This window comes from Crinia signifera, chromosome 8, assembly GCF_055691185.1.
Source record: "Crinia signifera chromosome 8, ASM5569118v1, whole genome shotgun sequence".
Classification (NCBI taxonomy): Eukaryota; Metazoa; Chordata; class Amphibia; order Anura; family Myobatrachidae; genus Crinia; species Crinia signifera.
The window spans coordinates 70,741,405-70,756,508 of record NC_139224.1 but is presented as its reverse complement, the minus strand read 5'-3'; the positions used below and the strand labels follow the sequence as shown (position 1 = coordinate 70,756,508).

Sequence of the window (15,104 nt, the reverse complement as noted above, 5' to 3'; positions counted from 1 at the left end):
AGACACAATAGCCATCACCTAAAAACTTACCACACTGTTTAGGCCCAATTCCAACTGCTTTTGGCAGCTAAACAGTGTTGAGCCTCTTTAATAGTTTAATTTGAGACCACCTTCTAATATTATGTCCTGTAGGTCTTTTTACATTACCAACACATGATTTTTTTCAGTAAGCCAATACAGTTAGGAAACTTTTTTATTAACTTACCTTGTTAAAGAAGTAGAAGAGGGCAAAAAAGTGCCTGTATCTCACCTACAGCCATACTACATTGGATACGCCCAATCTTGTCTGATCTTGGAAGCTAAGCAGTGTTGGGCCTGGTTAGTAATTGGGTGGTAGACCACATGGGAACACCAGGTGCTGTAGGTTTTTTCCCATTACTGGCAAATTGTTTTTATTCTCTTGCTATTTTAATTGGAAACGTTTTATTTTTATTGCCAATACAGACATTTGGGAGAGGTCAAACAGACACAATAGCCATCACCTAAAAACTTACCACACTGTTTAGGCCCAATTCCAACTGCTTTTGGCAGCTAAACAGTGTTGAGCCTCTTTAGTAGTTTAATTTGAGACCACCTGCTAATATCATGACCTGTAGGTCTTTTTGCATTACCAACACATGATTTTTTTCAGTAAGCCAATACAGTTAGGAACCTTTTTTATTAGGTTACCTGGTTATAGAAGTAGAAGAGGGCAAAAAAGTGCCGGTATCTCACTTACAGCCATACCACATTGGATACGCCCAATCTCGTCTGATCTTGGAAGCTAAGCAGTGTTGGGCCTGGTTAGTACTTGGGTGGGAGACCACATGGGAACACCAGGTGCTGTAGGTTTTTTCCCATTACTGGCAAATTGTTTTTATTCTCTTGCTATTTTAATTGGAAACTTTTTATTTTTATTGCCAATACAGACATTTGGGAGAGGTCAAACAGACACAATAGCCATCACCTAAAAACTTACCACACTGTTTAGGCCCAATTCCAACTGCTTTTGGCAGCTAAACAGTGTTGAGCCTCTTTAATAGTTTAATTTGAGACCACCTGCTAATATTATGTCCTGTAGGTCTTTTTACATTACCAACACATGATTTTTTTCAGTAAGCCAATACAGTTAGGAAACTTTTTTATTAGCTTACCTGGTTATAGAAGTAGAAGAGGGCAAAAAAGTGCATGTATCTCACCTACAGCCATACCACATTGGATACGCCCAATCTCGTCTGATCTTGGAAGCTAAGCAGTGTTGGGCCTGGTTAGTACTTGGGTGGGAGACCACATGGGAACACCAGGTGCTGTAGGTTTTTTCCCATTACTGGCAAATTGTTTTTATTCTCTTGCTATTTTAATTGGAAACTTTTTATTTTTATTGCCAATACAGACATTTGGGAGAGGTCAAATAGACACAATAGCCATCACCTAAAAACTTACCACACTGTTTAGGCCCAATTCCAACTGCTTTTGGCAGCTAAACAGTGTTGAGCCTCTTTAATAGTTTAATTTGAGACCACCTGCTAATATTATGTCCTTTAGGTCTTTTTACATTACCAACACATGATTTTTTTCAGTAAGCCAATACAGTTAGGAAACTTTTTTATTAGCTTACCTGGTTATAGAAGTAGAAGAGGGCAAAAAAGTGCCATTATCTCACCTACAGCCATATCACATTGGATACGCCCAATCTCGTCTGATCTTGGAAGCTAAGCAGTGTTGGGCCTGGTTAGTACTTGGGTGGGAGACCACATGGGAACACCAGGTGCTGTAGGTTTTTTCCCATTACTGGCAAATTGTTTTTATTCTCTTGCTATTTTAATTGGAAACTTTTTATTTTTATTGCCAATACAGACATTTGGGAGAGGTCAAACAGACACAATAGCCATCACCTAAAAACTTACCACACTGTTTAGGCCCAATTCCAACTGCTTTTGGCAGCTAAACAGTGTTGAGCCTCTTTAATAGTTTAATTTGAGACCACCTGCTAATATTATGTCCTTTAGGTCTTTTTACATTACCAACACATGATTTTTTTCAGTAAGCCAATACAGTTAGGAAACTTTTTTATTAGCTTACCTGGTTATAGAAGTAGAAGAGGGCAAAAAAGTGCCTGTATCTCACCTACAGCCATATCACATTGGATACGCCCAATCTCGTCTGATCTTGGAAGCTAAGCAGTGTTGGGCCTGGTTAGTACTTGGGTGGGAGACCACATGGGAACACCAGGTGCTGTAGGTTTTTTCCCATTACTGGCAAATTGTTTTTATTCTCTTGCTATTTTAATTGGAAACTTTTTATTTTTATTGCCAATACAGACATTTGGGAGAGGTCAAACAGACACAATAGCCATCACCTAAAAACTTACCACACTGTTTAGGCCCAATTCCAACTGCTTTTGGCAGCTAAACAGTGTTGAGCCTCTTTAATAGTTTAATTTGAGACCACCTTCTAATATTATGTCCTGTAGGTCTTTTTACATTACCAACACATGATTTTTTTCAGTAAGCCAATACAGTTAGGAAACTTTTTTATTAACTTACCTTGTTAAAGAAGTAGAAGAGGGCAAAAAAGTGCCTGTATCTCACCTACAGCCATACCACATTGGATACGCCCAATCTCGTCTGATCTTGGAAGCTAAGCAGTGTTGGGCCTGGTTAGTAATTGGGTGGTAGACCACATGGGAACACCAGGTGCTGTAGGTTTTTTCCCATTACTGGCAAATTGTTTTTATTCTCTTGCTATTTTAATTGGAAACGTTTTATTTTTATTGCCAATACAGACATTTGGGAGAGGTCAAACAGACACAATAGCCATCACCTAAAAACTTACCACACTGTTTAGGCCCAATTCCAACTGCTTTTAGCAGCTAAACAGTGTTGAGCCTCTTTAGTAGTTTAATTTGAGACCACCTGCTAATATCATGACCTGTAGGTCTTTTTGCATTACCAACACATGATTTTTTTCAGTAAGCCAATACAGTTAGGAACCTTTTTTATTAGCTTACCTGGTTATAGAAGTAGAAGAGGGCAAAAAAGTGCCGGTATCTCACTTACAGCCATACCACATTGGATACGCCCAATCTCGTCTGATCTTGGAAGCTAAGCAGTGTTGGGCCTGGTTAGTACTTGGGTGGGAGACCACATGGGAACACCAGGTGCTGTAGGTTTTTTCCCATTACTGGCAAATTGTTTTTATTCTCTTGCTATTTTAATTGGAAACTTTTTATTTTTATTGCCAATACAGACATTTGGGAGAGGTCAAACAGACACAATAGCCATCACCTAAAAACTTACCACACTGTTTAGGCCCAATTCCAACTGCTTTTGGCAGCTAAAAAGTGTTGAGCCTCTTTAATAGTTTATTTTGAGACCACCTTCTAATATTATGTCCTGTAGGTCTTTTTACATTACCAACACATGATTTTTTTCAGTAAGCCAATACAGTTAGGAAACTTTTTTATTAACTTACCTTGTTAAAGAAGTAGAAGAGGGCAAAAAAGTGCCTGTATCTCACCTACAGCCATACCACATTGGATACGTCCAATCTCGTCTGATCTTGGAAGCTAAGCAGTGTTGGGCCTGGTTAGTACTTGGGTGGGAGACCACATGGGAACACCAGGTGCTGTAGGTTTTTTCCCATTACTGGCAAATTGTTTTTATTCTCTTGCTATTTTAATTGGAAACTTTTTATTTTTATTGCCAATACAGACATTTGGGAGAGGTCAAACAGACACAATAGCCATCACCTAAAAACTTACCACACTGTTTAGGCCCAATTCCAACTGCTTTTGGCAGCTAAACAGTGTTGAGCCTCTTTAATAGTTTAATTTGAGACCACCTGCTAATATTATGTCCTTTATGTCTTTTTACATTACCAACACATGATATTTTTCAGTAAGCCAATACAGTTAGGAAACTTTTATATTAGCTTACCTGGTTATAGAAGTAGAAGAGGGCAAAAAAGTGCCGTTATCTCACCTACAGCCATACCACATTGGATACGCCCAATCTCGTCTGATCTTGGAAGCTAAGCAGTGTTGGGCCTGGTTAGTACTTGGGTGGGAGACCACATGGGAACACCAGGTGCTGTAGGTTTTTTCCCATTACTGGCAAATTGTTTTTATTCTCTTGCTATTTTAATTGGAAACTTTTTATTTTAATTGCCAATACAGACATTTGGGAGAGGTCAAACAGACACAATAGCCATCACCTAAAAACTTACCACACTGTTTAGGCCCAATTCCAACTGCTTTTGGCAGCTAAACAGTGTTGAGCCTCTTTAATAGTTTAATTTGAGACCACCTGCTAATATTATGTCCTTTAGGTCTTTTTACATTACCAACACATGATTTTTTTCAGTAAGCCAATACAGTTAGGAACCTTTTTTATTAGCTTACCTGGTTATAGAAGTAGAAGAGGGCAAAAAAGTGCCGTTATCTCACCTACAGCCATACCACATTGGATACGCCCAATCTCGTCTGATCTTGGAAGCTAAGCAGTGTTGGGCCTGGTTAGTACTTGGGTGGGAGACCACATGGGAACACCAGGTGCTGTAGGTTTTTTCCCATTACTGGCAAATTGTTTTTATTCTCTTGCTATTTTAATTGGAAACTTTTTATTTTTATTGACAATACAGACATTTGGGAGAGGTCAAACAGACACAATAGCCATCACCTAAAAACTTACCACACTGTTTAGGCCCAATTCCAACTGCTTTTGGCAGCTAAACAGTGTTGAGCCTCTTTAATAGTTTAATTTGAGACCACCTGCTAATATTATGTCCTTTAGGTCTTTTTACATTACCAACACATGATTTTTTTCAGTAAGCCAATACAGTTAGGAAACTTTTATATTAGCTTACCTGGTTATAGAAGTAGAAGAGGGCAAAAAAGTGCCATTATCTCACCTACAGCCATACCACATTGGATACGCCCAATCTCGTCTGATCTTGGAAGCTAAGCAGTGTTGGGCCTGGTTAGTACTTGGGTGGGAGACCACATGGGAACACCAGGTGCTGTAGGTTTTTTCCCATTACTGGCAAATTGTTTTTATTCTCTTGCTATTTTAATTGGAAACTTTTTATTTTTATTGCCAATACAGACATTTGGGAGAGGTCAAACAGACACAATAGCCATCACCTAAAAACTTACCACACTGTTTAGGCCCAATTCCAACTGCTTTTGGCAGCTAAACAGTGTTGAGCCTCTTTAATAGTTTAATTTGAGACCACCTGCTAATATTATGTCCTTTAGGTCTTTTTACATTACCAACACATGATTTTTTTCAGTAAGCCAATACAGTTAGGAAACTTTTATATTAGCTTACCTGGTTATAGAAGTAGAAGAGGGCAAAAAAGTGCCGTTATCTCACCTACAGCCATACCACATTGGATACGCCCAATCTCGTCTGATCTTGGAAGCTAAGCAGTGTTGGGCCTGGTTAGTACTTGGGTGGGAGACCACATGGGAACACCAGGTGCTGTAGGTTTTTTCCCATTACTGGCAAATTGTTTTTATTCTCTTGCTATTTTAATTGGAAACTTTTTATTTTTATTGCCAATACAGACATTTTGGAGAGGTCAAACAGACACAATAGCCATCACCTAAAAACTTACCACACTGTTTAGGCCCAATTCCAACTGCTTTTGGCAGCTAAACAGTGTTGAGCCTCTTTAATAGTTTAATTTGAGACCACCTGCTAATATTATGTCCTTTAGGTCTTTTTACATTACCAACACATGATTTTTTTCAGTAAGCCAATACATTTAGGAAACTTTTATATTAGCTTACCTGGTTATAGAAGTAGAAGAGGGCAAAAAAGTGCCGTTATCTCACCTACAGCCATACCACATTGGATACGCCCAATCTCGTCTGATCTTGGAAGCTAAGCAGTGTTGGGCCTGGTTAGTACTTGGGTGGGAGACCACATGGGAACACCAGGTGCTGTAGGTTTTTTCCCATTACTGGCAAATTGTTTTTATTCTCTTGCTATTTTAATTGGAAATTTTTTATTTTTATTGCCAATACAGACATTTGGGAGAGGTCAAACAGACATAATAGCCATCACCTAAAAACTTACCACACTGTTTAGGCCCAATTCCAACTGCTTTTGGCAGCTAAACAGTGTTGAGCCTCTTTAATAGTTTAATTTGAGACCACCTGCTAATATTATGTCCTTTAGGTCGTTTTACATTACCAACACATGATTTTTTTCAGTAAGCCAATACAGTTAGGAAACTTTTATATTAGCTTACCTGGTTATAGAAGTAGAAGAGGGCAAAAAAGTGCCGTTATCTCACCTACAGCCATACCACATTGGATACGCCCAATCTCGTCTGATCTTGGAAGCTAAGCAGTGTTGGGCCTGGTTAGTACTTGGGTGGGAGACCACATGGGAACACCAGGTGCTGTAGGTTTTTTCCCATTACTGGCAAATTGTTTTTATTCTCTTGCTATTTTAATTGGAAACTTTTTATTTTTATTGCCAATACAGACATTTGGGAGAGGTCAAACAGACACAATAGCCATCACCTAAAAACTTACCACACTGTTTAGGCCCAATTCCAACTGCTTTTGGCAGCTAAACAGTGTTGAGCCTCTTTAGTAGTTTAATTTGAGACCACCTGCTAATATCATGACCTGTAGGTCTTTTTGCATTACCAACACATGTTTTTTTCAGTAAGCCAATACAGTTAGGAACCTTTTTTATTAGCTTACCTGGTTATAGAAGTAGAAGAGGGCAAAAAAGTGGCGGTATCTCACCTACAGCCATACCACATTGGATACGCCCAATCTCGTCTGATCTTGGAAGCTAAGCAGTGTTGGGCCTGGTTAGTACTTGGGTGGGAGACCACATGGGAACACCAGGTGCTGTAGGTTTTTTCCCATACTGGCAAATTGTTTTTATTCTCTTGCTATTTTAATTGGAAACTTATTATTTTTATTGCCAATACAGACATTTGGGAGAGGTCAAACAGACACAATAGCCATCACCTAAAAACTTACCACACTGTTTAGGCCCAATTCCAACTGCTTTTGGCAGCTAAACAGTGTTGAGCCTCTTTAATAGTTTAATTTGAGACCACCTGCTAATATTATGTCCTGTAGGTCTTTTTACATTACCAACACATGATTTTTTTCAGTAAGCCAATACAGTTAGGAAACTTTTTTATTAACTTACCTTGTTAAAGAAGTAGAAGAGGGCAAAAAAGTGCCAGCATCTCGTCTACAGCCATACCACATTGGATATGACCAATCCCGTCTGATCTTGGAAGCTAAGCAGTGTTGGGCCTGGTTAGTACTTGGGTGGGAGACCACATGGGAACACCAGGTGCTGTAGGTTTTTTACCATTACTGGCAAATTGTTTTTATTCTCTAGCTATTTAAATTGAAAACTTTATCTTTTTATTGCCAATACAGACATTTGGGAGAGGTCAAACAGACACAATAGCCATCACCTAAAGACTTACCACACTGTTTCGGCCCAATTCCAACTGCTTTTGGCAGCTAATCAGTGTTGAGCCTTTTAGTAGATTAATTTGAGACCACCTGCTAATATTATGTCCTATAGGTCTTTTTGCATTACCAACACATGATTTTTTTCAGTAAGCCAATACAGTCAGGAACCTTTTTTATTAGCTTACCTGGTTATAGAAGTAGAAGAGGGCAAAAAAGTGCCGGTATCTCACCTACAGCCATACCACATTGGATACGCCCAATCTCGTCTGATCTTGGAAGCTAAGCAGTGTTGGGCCTGGTTAGTACTTGGGTGGGAGACCACATGGGAACACCAGGTGCTGTAGGTTTTTTCCCATACTGGCAAATTGTTTTTATTCTCTTGCTATTTTAATTGGAAACTTATTATTTTTATTGCCAATACAGACATTTGGGAGAGGTCAAACAGACACAATAGCCATCACCTAAAAACTTACCACACTGTTTAGGCCCAATTCCAACTGCTTTTGGCAGCTAAACAGTGTTGAGCCTCTTTAATAGTTTAATTTGAGACCACCTGCTAATATTATGTCCTGTAGGTCTTTTTACATTACCAACACATGATTTTTTTCAGTAAGCCAATACAGGCCCTTATTCTGGTTGGTGCGGCCGGAGCCGCACACGGTGCTCCGGCCGCACAAACCAATCCCCGCCCACGAGACGGATCGCCACGGCCGTCCGTACACGGACGGCTGGCGATCCGCATAAAAATGGTGGGGCCTACGCCTCCACCATGGTGGGAGCTGCCCCCTGCATTCGATGGTCGTCGACCATCGAAGGCAGGGCCGCACGCCACAGCAGCTCCCGCAAGCTGAGACCACACGGACAATCGTCCGTGTGATAGCTTGTATGGGGGCTGAGAGCTGACATCCGGCGACGTCAGCTTTCCGCCCCCATCACTGGCGTCATACCCTTATTAGCATGCATACGCCCCGCGTTTGCATGGGAACGCCCATGAAACGCGGGGCGTATGCATAGGGAAATGAGGGTATGAAGCCCCTCACGCCCCTATACGCCCCCTTTGCGGCGTATATTTTTTGTGTGCGGCGATTTCACCTGCACATGCGCAGAGTGACCTCTGCGCATGTGCAGTGTGAAAACATCGGCGGTACGGCCGCACGCGGGCCGTACCGCACAGATTAGAATAAGGGCCACAGTTAGGAAACTTTTTTATTAGCTTACCTGGTTATAGAAGTAGAAGAGGGCAAAAAAGTGCCGGTATCTCACCTACAGCCATACCACATTGGATACGCCCAATCTCGTCTGATCTTGGAAGCTAAGCAGTGTTGGGCCTGGTTAGTACTTGGGTGGGAGACCACATGGGAACACCAGGTGCTGTAGGTTTGTTACCATTACTGGCAAATTGTTTTTATTCTCTTGCTATTTTAATTGGAAACTTTTTATTTTTATTGCCAATACAGACATTTGGGAGAGGTCAAACAGACACAATAGCCATCACCTAAAAACTTACCACACTGTTTAGGCCCAATTCCAACTGCTTTTGGCAGCTAAACAGTGTTGAGCCTCTTTAATAGTTTAATTTGAGACCACCTTCTAATATTATGTCCTGTAGGTCTTTTTACATTACCAACACATGATTTTTTTCAGTAAGCCAATACAGTTAGGAAACTTTTTTATTAACTTACCTTGTTAAAGAAGTAGAAGAGGGCAAAAAATTGCCAGCATCTCATCTACAGCCATACCACATTGGATATGCCCAATCTTGGAAGGTAAGCAGTGTTGGGCCTGGTTAGTATTTGGGTGGGAGACCACATGGGAACACAAGGTGCTGTAGGTTTTTTACCATTACTGGCAAATTGTTTTTATTCTCTAGCTATTTAAATTGAAAACTTTATCTTTTTATTGCCAATACAGACATTTGGGAGAGGTCAAACAGACACAATAGCCATCACCTAAAGACTTACCACACTGTTTCGGCCCAATTCCAAATGCTTTTGGCAGCTAAACAGTGTTGAGCCTTTTAGTAGATTAATTTGAGACCACCTGCTAATATTATGTCCTGTAGGTCTTTTTACATTACCAACACATGATTTTTTTCAGTAAGCCAATACAGTTAGGAAACTTTTTTATTAGCTTACCTGGTTATAGAAGTAGAAGAGGGCAAAAAAGTGCCTGTATCTCGCCTACAGCCATACCACATTGGATACGCCCAATCTCGTCTGATCTTGGAAGCTAAGCAGTGTTGGGCCTGGTTAGTACTTGGGTGGGAGACCACATGGGAACACCAGGTGCTGTAGGTTTTTTCCCATTACTGGCAAATTGTTTTTATTCTCTTGCTATTTTAATTGGAAACTTTTTATTTTTATTGCCAATACAGACATTTGGGAGAGGTCAAACAGACACAATAGCCATTACCTAAAAACTTACCACACTGTTTAGGCCCAATTCCAACTGCTTTTGGCAGCTAAACAGTGTTGAGCCTCTTTAATAGTTTAATTTGAGACCACCTTCTAATATTATGTCCTGTAGGTCTTTTTACATTACCAACACATGATTTTTTTCAGTAAGCCAATACAGTTAGGAAACTTTTATATTAGCTTACCTGGTTTTAGAAGTAGAAGAGGGCAAAAAAGTGCTGTTATCTCACCTACAGCCATACCACATTGGATATGCCCAATCCCGTCTGATCTTGGAAGCTAAGCAGTGTTGGGCCTGGTTAGTACTTGGGTGGGAGACCACATGGGAACACCAGGTGCTGTAGGTTTTTTCCCATTACTGGCAAATTGTTTTTATTCTCTTGCTATTTTAATTGGAAACTTTTTATTTTTATTGCCAATACAGACATTTGGGAGAGGTCAAACAGACACAATAGCCATCACCTAAAAACTTACCACACTGTTTAGGCCCAATTCCAACTGCTTTTGGCAGCTAAACAGTGTTGAGCCTCTTTAATAGTTTAATTTGAGACCACCTGCTAATATTATGTCCTTTAGGTCTTTTAACATTACCAACACATGATTTTTTTCAGTAAGCCAATACAATTAGGAAACTTTTATATTAGCTTACCTGGTTATAGAAGTAGAAGAGGGCAAAAAAGTGCCATTATCTCACCTACAGCCATACCACATTGGATACGCCCAATCTCGTCTGATCTTGGAAGCTAAGCAGTGTTGGGCCTGGTTAGTACTTGGGTGGGAGACCACATGGGAACACCAGGTGCTGTAGGTTTTTTCCCATTACTGGCAAATTGTTTTTATTCTCTTGCTATTTTAATTGGAAACTTTTTATTTTTATTGCCAATACAGACATTTGGGAGAGGTCAAACAGACACAATAGCCATCACCTAAAAACTTACCACACTGTTTAGGCCCAATTCCAACTGCTTTTGGCAGCTAAACAGTGTTGAGCCTCTTTAGTAGTTTTATTTGAGACACCTGCTAATATCATGACCTGTAGGTCTTTTTGCATTACCAACACATGATTTTTTTCAGTAAGCCAATACAGTTAGGAACCCTTTTTTATTAGCTTACCTGGTTATAGAAGTAGAAGAGGGCAAAAAAGTGCCAGTATCTCACCTACAGCCATACCACATTGGATACGCCCAATCTTGTCTGATCTTGGAAGCTAAGCAGTGTTGGGCCTGGTTAGTACTTGGGTGGGAGACCACATGGGAACACCAGGTGCTGTAGGTTTTTTCCCATTACTGGCAAATTGTTTTTATTCTCTTGCTATTTTAATTGGAAACTTTTTATTTTTATTGCCAATACAGACATTTGGGAGAGGTCAAACAGACACAATAGCCATCACCTAAAAACTTACCACACTGTTTAGGCCCAATTCCAACTGCTTTTGGCAGCTAAACAGTTTTGAGCCTCTTTAATAGTTTAATTTGAGACCACCTGCTAATATTATGTCCTGTAGGTCTTTTTACATTACCAACACATGATTTTTTTCAGTAAGCCAATACAGTTAGGAAACTTTTTTATTAACTTACCTGGTTATAGAAGTAGAAGAGGGCAAAAAAGTGCCGGTATCTCACCTACAGCCATACCACATTGGATACGCCCAATCTCGTCTGATCTTGGAAGCTAAGCAGTGTTGGGCCTGGTTAGTACTTGGGTGGGAGACCACATGGGAACACAAGGTGCTGTAGGTTTTTTCCTATTACTGGCAAATTTTTTTTATTCTCTTGCTATTTTAATTGGAAACTTTTTATTTTTATTGCCAATACAGACATTTGGGAGAGGTCAAACAGACACAATAGCCATCACCTAAAAACTTACCACACTGTTTAGGCCCAATTCCAACTGCTTTTGGCAGCTAACCAGTGTTGAGCCTCTTTAATAGTTTAATTTGAGACCACCTACTAATATTATGTCCTGTAGGTCTTTTTACATTACCAACACATGATTTTTTTCAGTAAGCCAATACAGTTAGGAAACTTTTTTATTAACTTACCTGGTTATAGAAGTAGAAGAGGGCAAAAAAGTGCCGGTATCTCACCTACAGCCATACCACATTGGATACGCCCAATCTCGTCTGATCTTGGAAGCTAAGCAGTGTTGAGCCTGGTTAGTACTTGGGTGGGAGACCACATGGGATCACCAGGTGCTGTAGGTTTTTTACCATTACTGGCAAATTGTTTTTATTCTCTTGCTATTTTAATTGGAAACTTTTTATTTTTATTGCCAATACAGACATTTGGGAGAGGTCAAACAGACACAATAGCCATCACCTAAAAACTTACCACACTGTTTAGGCCCAATTCCAACTGCTTTTGGCAGCTAAACAGTGTTGAGCCTCTTTAATAGTTTAATTTGAGACCACCTTCTAATATTATGTCCTGTAGGTCTTTTTACATTACCAACACATGATTTTTTTCAGTAAGCCAATACAGTTAGGAAATTTTTTTATTAACTTACCTTGTTAAAGAAGTAGAAGAGGGCAAAAAATTGCCAGCATCTCATCTACAGCCATACCACATTGGATATGCCCAATCTTGGAAGCTAAGCAGTGTTAGGCCTGGTTAGTACTTGGGTGGGAGACCACATGGGAACACCAGGTGCTGTAGGTTTTTTACCATTACTGGCAAATTGTTTTTATTCTCTTGCTATTTTAATTGGAAACTTTTTATTTTTATTGCCAATACAGACATTTGGGAGAGGTCAAACAGACACAATAGCCATCACCTAAAAACTTACCACACTGTTTAGGCCCAATTCCAACTGCTTTTGGCAGCTAAACAGTGTTGAGCCTCTTTAATAGTTTAATTTGAGACCACCTGCTAATGTTATGTCCTTTAGGTCTTTTTACATTACCAACACATGATTTTTTTCAGTAAGCCAATACATTTAGGAAACTTTTATATTAGCTTACCTGGTTATAGAAGTAGAAGAGGGCAAAAAAGTGCCGTTATCTCACCTACAGCCATACCACATTGGATACGCCCAATCTCGTCTGATCTTGGAAGCTAAGCAGTGTTGGGCCTGGTTAGTACTTGGGTGGGAGACCACATGGGAACACCAGGTGCTGTAGGTTTTTTCCCATTACTGGCAAATTGTTTTTATTCTCTTGCTATTTTAATTGGAAATTTTTTATTTTTATTGCCAATACAGACATTTGGGAGAGGTCAAACAGACATAATAGCCATCACCTAAAAACTTACCACACTGTTTAGGCCCAATTCCAACTGCTTTTGGCAGCTAAACAGTGTTGAGCCTCTTTAATAGTTTAATTTGAGACCACCTGCTAATATTATGTCCTTTAGGTCGTTTTACATTACCAACACATGATTTTTTTCAGTAAGCCAATACAGTTAGGAAACTTTTATATTAGCTTACCTGGTTATAGAAGTAGAAGAGGGCAAAAAAGTGCCGTTATCTCACCTACAGCCATACCACATTGGATACGCCCAATCTCGTCTGATCTTGGAAGCTAAGCAGTGTTGGGCCTGGTTAGTACTTGGGTGGGAGACCACATGGGAACACCAGGTGCTGTAGGTTTTTTCCCATTACTGGCAAATTGTTTTTATTCTCTTGCTATTTTAATTGGAAACTTTTTATTTTTATTGCCAATACAGACATTTTGGAGAGGTCAAACAGACACAATAGCCATCACCTAAAAACTTACCACACTGTTTAGGCCCAATTCCAACTGCTTTTGGCAGCTAAACAGTGTTGAGCCTCTTTAATAGTTTAATTTGAGACCACCTGCTAATATTATGTCCTTTAGGTCTTTTTACATTACCAACACATGATTTTTTTCAGTAAGCCAATACATTTAGGAAACTTTTATATTAGCTTACCTGGTTATAGAAGTAGAAGAGGGCAAAAAAGTGCCGTTATCTCACCTACAGCCATACCACATTGGATACGCCCAATCTCGTCTGATCTTGGAAGCTAAGCAGTGTTGGGCCTGGTTAGTACTTGGGTGGGAGACCACATGGGAACACCAGGTGCTGTAGGTTTTTTCCCATTACTGGCAAATTGTTTTTATTCTCTTGCTATTTTAATTGGAAATTTTTTATTTTTATTGCCAATACAGACATTTGGGAGAGGTCAAACAGACATAATAGCCATCACCTAAAAACTTACCACACTGTTTAGGCCCAATTCCAACTGCTTTTGGCAGCTAAACAGTGTTGAGCCTCTTTAATAGTTTAATTTGAGACCACCTGCTAATATTATGTCCTTTAGGTCGTTTTACATTACCAACACATGATTTTTTTCAGTAAGCCAATACAGTTAGGAAACTTTTATATTAGCTTACCTGGTTATAGAAGTAGAAGAGGGCAAAAAAGTGCCGTTATCTCACCTACAGCCATACCACATTGGATACGCCCAATCTCGTCTGATCTTGGAAGCTAAGCAGTGTTGGGCCTGGTTAGTACTTGGGTGGGAGACCACATGGGAACACCAGGTGCTGTAGGTTTTTTCCCATTACTGGCAAATTGTTTTTATTCTCTTGCTATTTTAATTGGAAACTTTTTATTTTTATTGCCAATACAGACATTTGGGAGAGGTCAAACAGACACAATAGCCATCACCTAAAAACTTACCACACTGTTTAGGCCCAATTCCAACTGCTTTTGGCAGCTAAACAGTGTTGAGCCTCTTTAGTAGTTTAATTTGAGACCACCTGCTAATATCATGACCTGTAGGTCTTTTTGCATTACCAACACATGATTTTTTTCAGTAAGCCAATACAGTTAGGAACCTTTTTTATTAGCTTACCTGGTTATAGAAGTAGAAGAGGGCAAAAAAGTGCTGGTATCTCACCTACAGCCATACCACATTGGATACGCCCAATCTCGTCTGATCTTGGAAGCTAAGCAGTGTTGGGCCTGGTTAGTACTTGGGTGGGAGACCACATGGGAACACCAGGTGCTGTAGGTTTTTTCCCATTACTGGCAAATTGTTTTTATTCTCTTGCTATTTTAATTGGAAACTTATTATTTTTATTGCCAATACAGACATTTGGGAGAGGTCAAACAGACACAATAGCCATCACCTAAAAACTTACCACACTGTTAAGGCCCAATTCCAACTGCTTTTGGCAGCTAAACAGTGTTGAGCCTCTTTAATAGTTTAATTTGAGACCACCTGCTAATATTATGTCCTGTAGGTCTTTTTACATTACCAACACATGATTTTTTTCAGTAAGCCAA

General features: G+C 39.7%; 28 non-coding genes and 4 pseudogenes across 29 annotated transcripts in view; all 32 read left to right on the top strand.

The window, feature by feature from the left end:
• The window catches only part of LOC146027235 (protein shisa-9B pseudogene), a 604,201-nt pseudogene that overhangs the window by 238,072 nt on the left and 351,025 nt on the right, over positions 1–15,104 (top strand). The window lies entirely within an intron of this gene.
• On the top strand, positions 249–367 carry LOC146027901 (5S ribosomal RNA; annotated as a pseudogene).
• Positions 713–831, top strand: LOC146030860 (5S ribosomal RNA). The gene has a single exon (XR_014456342.1). It is a non-coding gene; the product is annotated as a 5S ribosomal RNA (ribosomal RNA).
• Positions 1,177–1,295, top strand: LOC146029918 (5S ribosomal RNA). Its single transcript, XR_014455480.1, has one exon. It is a non-coding gene; the product is annotated as a 5S ribosomal RNA (ribosomal RNA).
• LOC146031310 (5S ribosomal RNA) lies at positions 1,641–1,759 on the top strand. Its single transcript, XR_014456779.1, has one exon. It is a non-coding gene; the product is annotated as a 5S ribosomal RNA (ribosomal RNA).
• On the top strand, positions 2,105–2,223 carry LOC146031309 (5S ribosomal RNA). Its single transcript, XR_014456778.1, has one exon. It is a non-coding gene; the product is annotated as a 5S ribosomal RNA (ribosomal RNA).
• On the top strand, positions 2,569–2,687 carry LOC146033751 (5S ribosomal RNA). The gene has a single exon (XR_014459159.1). It is a non-coding gene; the product is annotated as a 5S ribosomal RNA (ribosomal RNA).
• LOC146030859 (5S ribosomal RNA) lies at positions 3,033–3,151 on the top strand. Its single transcript, XR_014456341.1, has one exon. It is a non-coding gene; the product is annotated as a 5S ribosomal RNA (ribosomal RNA).
• On the top strand, positions 3,497–3,615 carry LOC146031564 (5S ribosomal RNA). Its single transcript, XR_014457029.1, has one exon. It is a non-coding gene; the product is annotated as a 5S ribosomal RNA (ribosomal RNA).
• LOC146029916 (5S ribosomal RNA) lies at positions 3,961–4,079 on the top strand. The gene has a single exon (XR_014455479.1). It is a non-coding gene; the product is annotated as a 5S ribosomal RNA (ribosomal RNA).
• LOC146029915 (5S ribosomal RNA) lies at positions 4,425–4,543 on the top strand. Its single transcript, XR_014455478.1, has one exon. It is a non-coding gene; the product is annotated as a 5S ribosomal RNA (ribosomal RNA).
• On the top strand, positions 4,889–5,007 carry LOC146029914 (5S ribosomal RNA). The gene has a single exon (XR_014455477.1). It is a non-coding gene; the product is annotated as a 5S ribosomal RNA (ribosomal RNA).
• Positions 5,353–5,471, top strand: LOC146029913 (5S ribosomal RNA). Its single transcript, XR_014455476.1, has one exon. It is a non-coding gene; the product is annotated as a 5S ribosomal RNA (ribosomal RNA).
• LOC146029911 (5S ribosomal RNA) lies at positions 5,817–5,935 on the top strand. The gene has a single exon (XR_014455474.1). It is a non-coding gene; the product is annotated as a 5S ribosomal RNA (ribosomal RNA).
• On the top strand, positions 6,281–6,399 carry LOC146029910 (5S ribosomal RNA). Its single transcript, XR_014455473.1, has one exon. It is a non-coding gene; the product is annotated as a 5S ribosomal RNA (ribosomal RNA).
• Positions 6,744–6,862, top strand: LOC146029909 (5S ribosomal RNA). The gene has a single exon (XR_014455472.1). It is a non-coding gene; the product is annotated as a 5S ribosomal RNA (ribosomal RNA).
• Positions 7,207–7,325, top strand: LOC146033555 (5S ribosomal RNA). Its single transcript, XR_014458963.1, has one exon. It is a non-coding gene; the product is annotated as a 5S ribosomal RNA (ribosomal RNA).
• Positions 7,670–7,788, top strand: LOC146029908 (5S ribosomal RNA). Its single transcript, XR_014455471.1, has one exon. It is a non-coding gene; the product is annotated as a 5S ribosomal RNA (ribosomal RNA).
• On the top strand, positions 8,703–8,821 carry LOC146029907 (5S ribosomal RNA). Its single transcript, XR_014455470.1, has one exon. It is a non-coding gene; the product is annotated as a 5S ribosomal RNA (ribosomal RNA).
• Positions 9,167–9,275, top strand: LOC146029676 (5S ribosomal RNA; annotated as a pseudogene).
• On the top strand, positions 9,620–9,738 carry LOC146030797 (5S ribosomal RNA). The gene has a single exon (XR_014456282.1). It is a non-coding gene; the product is annotated as a 5S ribosomal RNA (ribosomal RNA).
• Positions 10,084–10,202, top strand: LOC146030348 (5S ribosomal RNA). Its single transcript, XR_014455847.1, has one exon. It is a non-coding gene; the product is annotated as a 5S ribosomal RNA (ribosomal RNA).
• LOC146029906 (5S ribosomal RNA) lies at positions 10,548–10,666 on the top strand. The gene has a single exon (XR_014455469.1). It is a non-coding gene; the product is annotated as a 5S ribosomal RNA (ribosomal RNA).
• Positions 11,012–11,130, top strand: LOC146031936 (5S ribosomal RNA). Its single transcript, XR_014457388.1, has one exon. It is a non-coding gene; the product is annotated as a 5S ribosomal RNA (ribosomal RNA).
• LOC146032908 (5S ribosomal RNA) lies at positions 11,476–11,594 on the top strand. The gene has a single exon (XR_014458320.1). It is a non-coding gene; the product is annotated as a 5S ribosomal RNA (ribosomal RNA).
• Positions 11,940–12,058, top strand: LOC146034649 (5S ribosomal RNA). Its single transcript, XR_014460054.1, has one exon. It is a non-coding gene; the product is annotated as a 5S ribosomal RNA (ribosomal RNA).
• Positions 12,404–12,512, top strand: LOC146029245 (5S ribosomal RNA; annotated as a pseudogene).
• Positions 12,858–12,976, top strand: LOC146029905 (5S ribosomal RNA). Its single transcript, XR_014455468.1, has one exon. It is a non-coding gene; the product is annotated as a 5S ribosomal RNA (ribosomal RNA).
• On the top strand, positions 13,322–13,440 carry LOC146029904 (5S ribosomal RNA). The gene has a single exon (XR_014455467.1). It is a non-coding gene; the product is annotated as a 5S ribosomal RNA (ribosomal RNA).
• LOC146029903 (5S ribosomal RNA) lies at positions 13,786–13,904 on the top strand. The gene has a single exon (XR_014455466.1). It is a non-coding gene; the product is annotated as a 5S ribosomal RNA (ribosomal RNA).
• LOC146029902 (5S ribosomal RNA) lies at positions 14,250–14,368 on the top strand. The gene has a single exon (XR_014455465.1). It is a non-coding gene; the product is annotated as a 5S ribosomal RNA (ribosomal RNA).
• On the top strand, positions 14,714–14,832 carry LOC146029900 (5S ribosomal RNA). The gene has a single exon (XR_014455463.1). It is a non-coding gene; the product is annotated as a 5S ribosomal RNA (ribosomal RNA).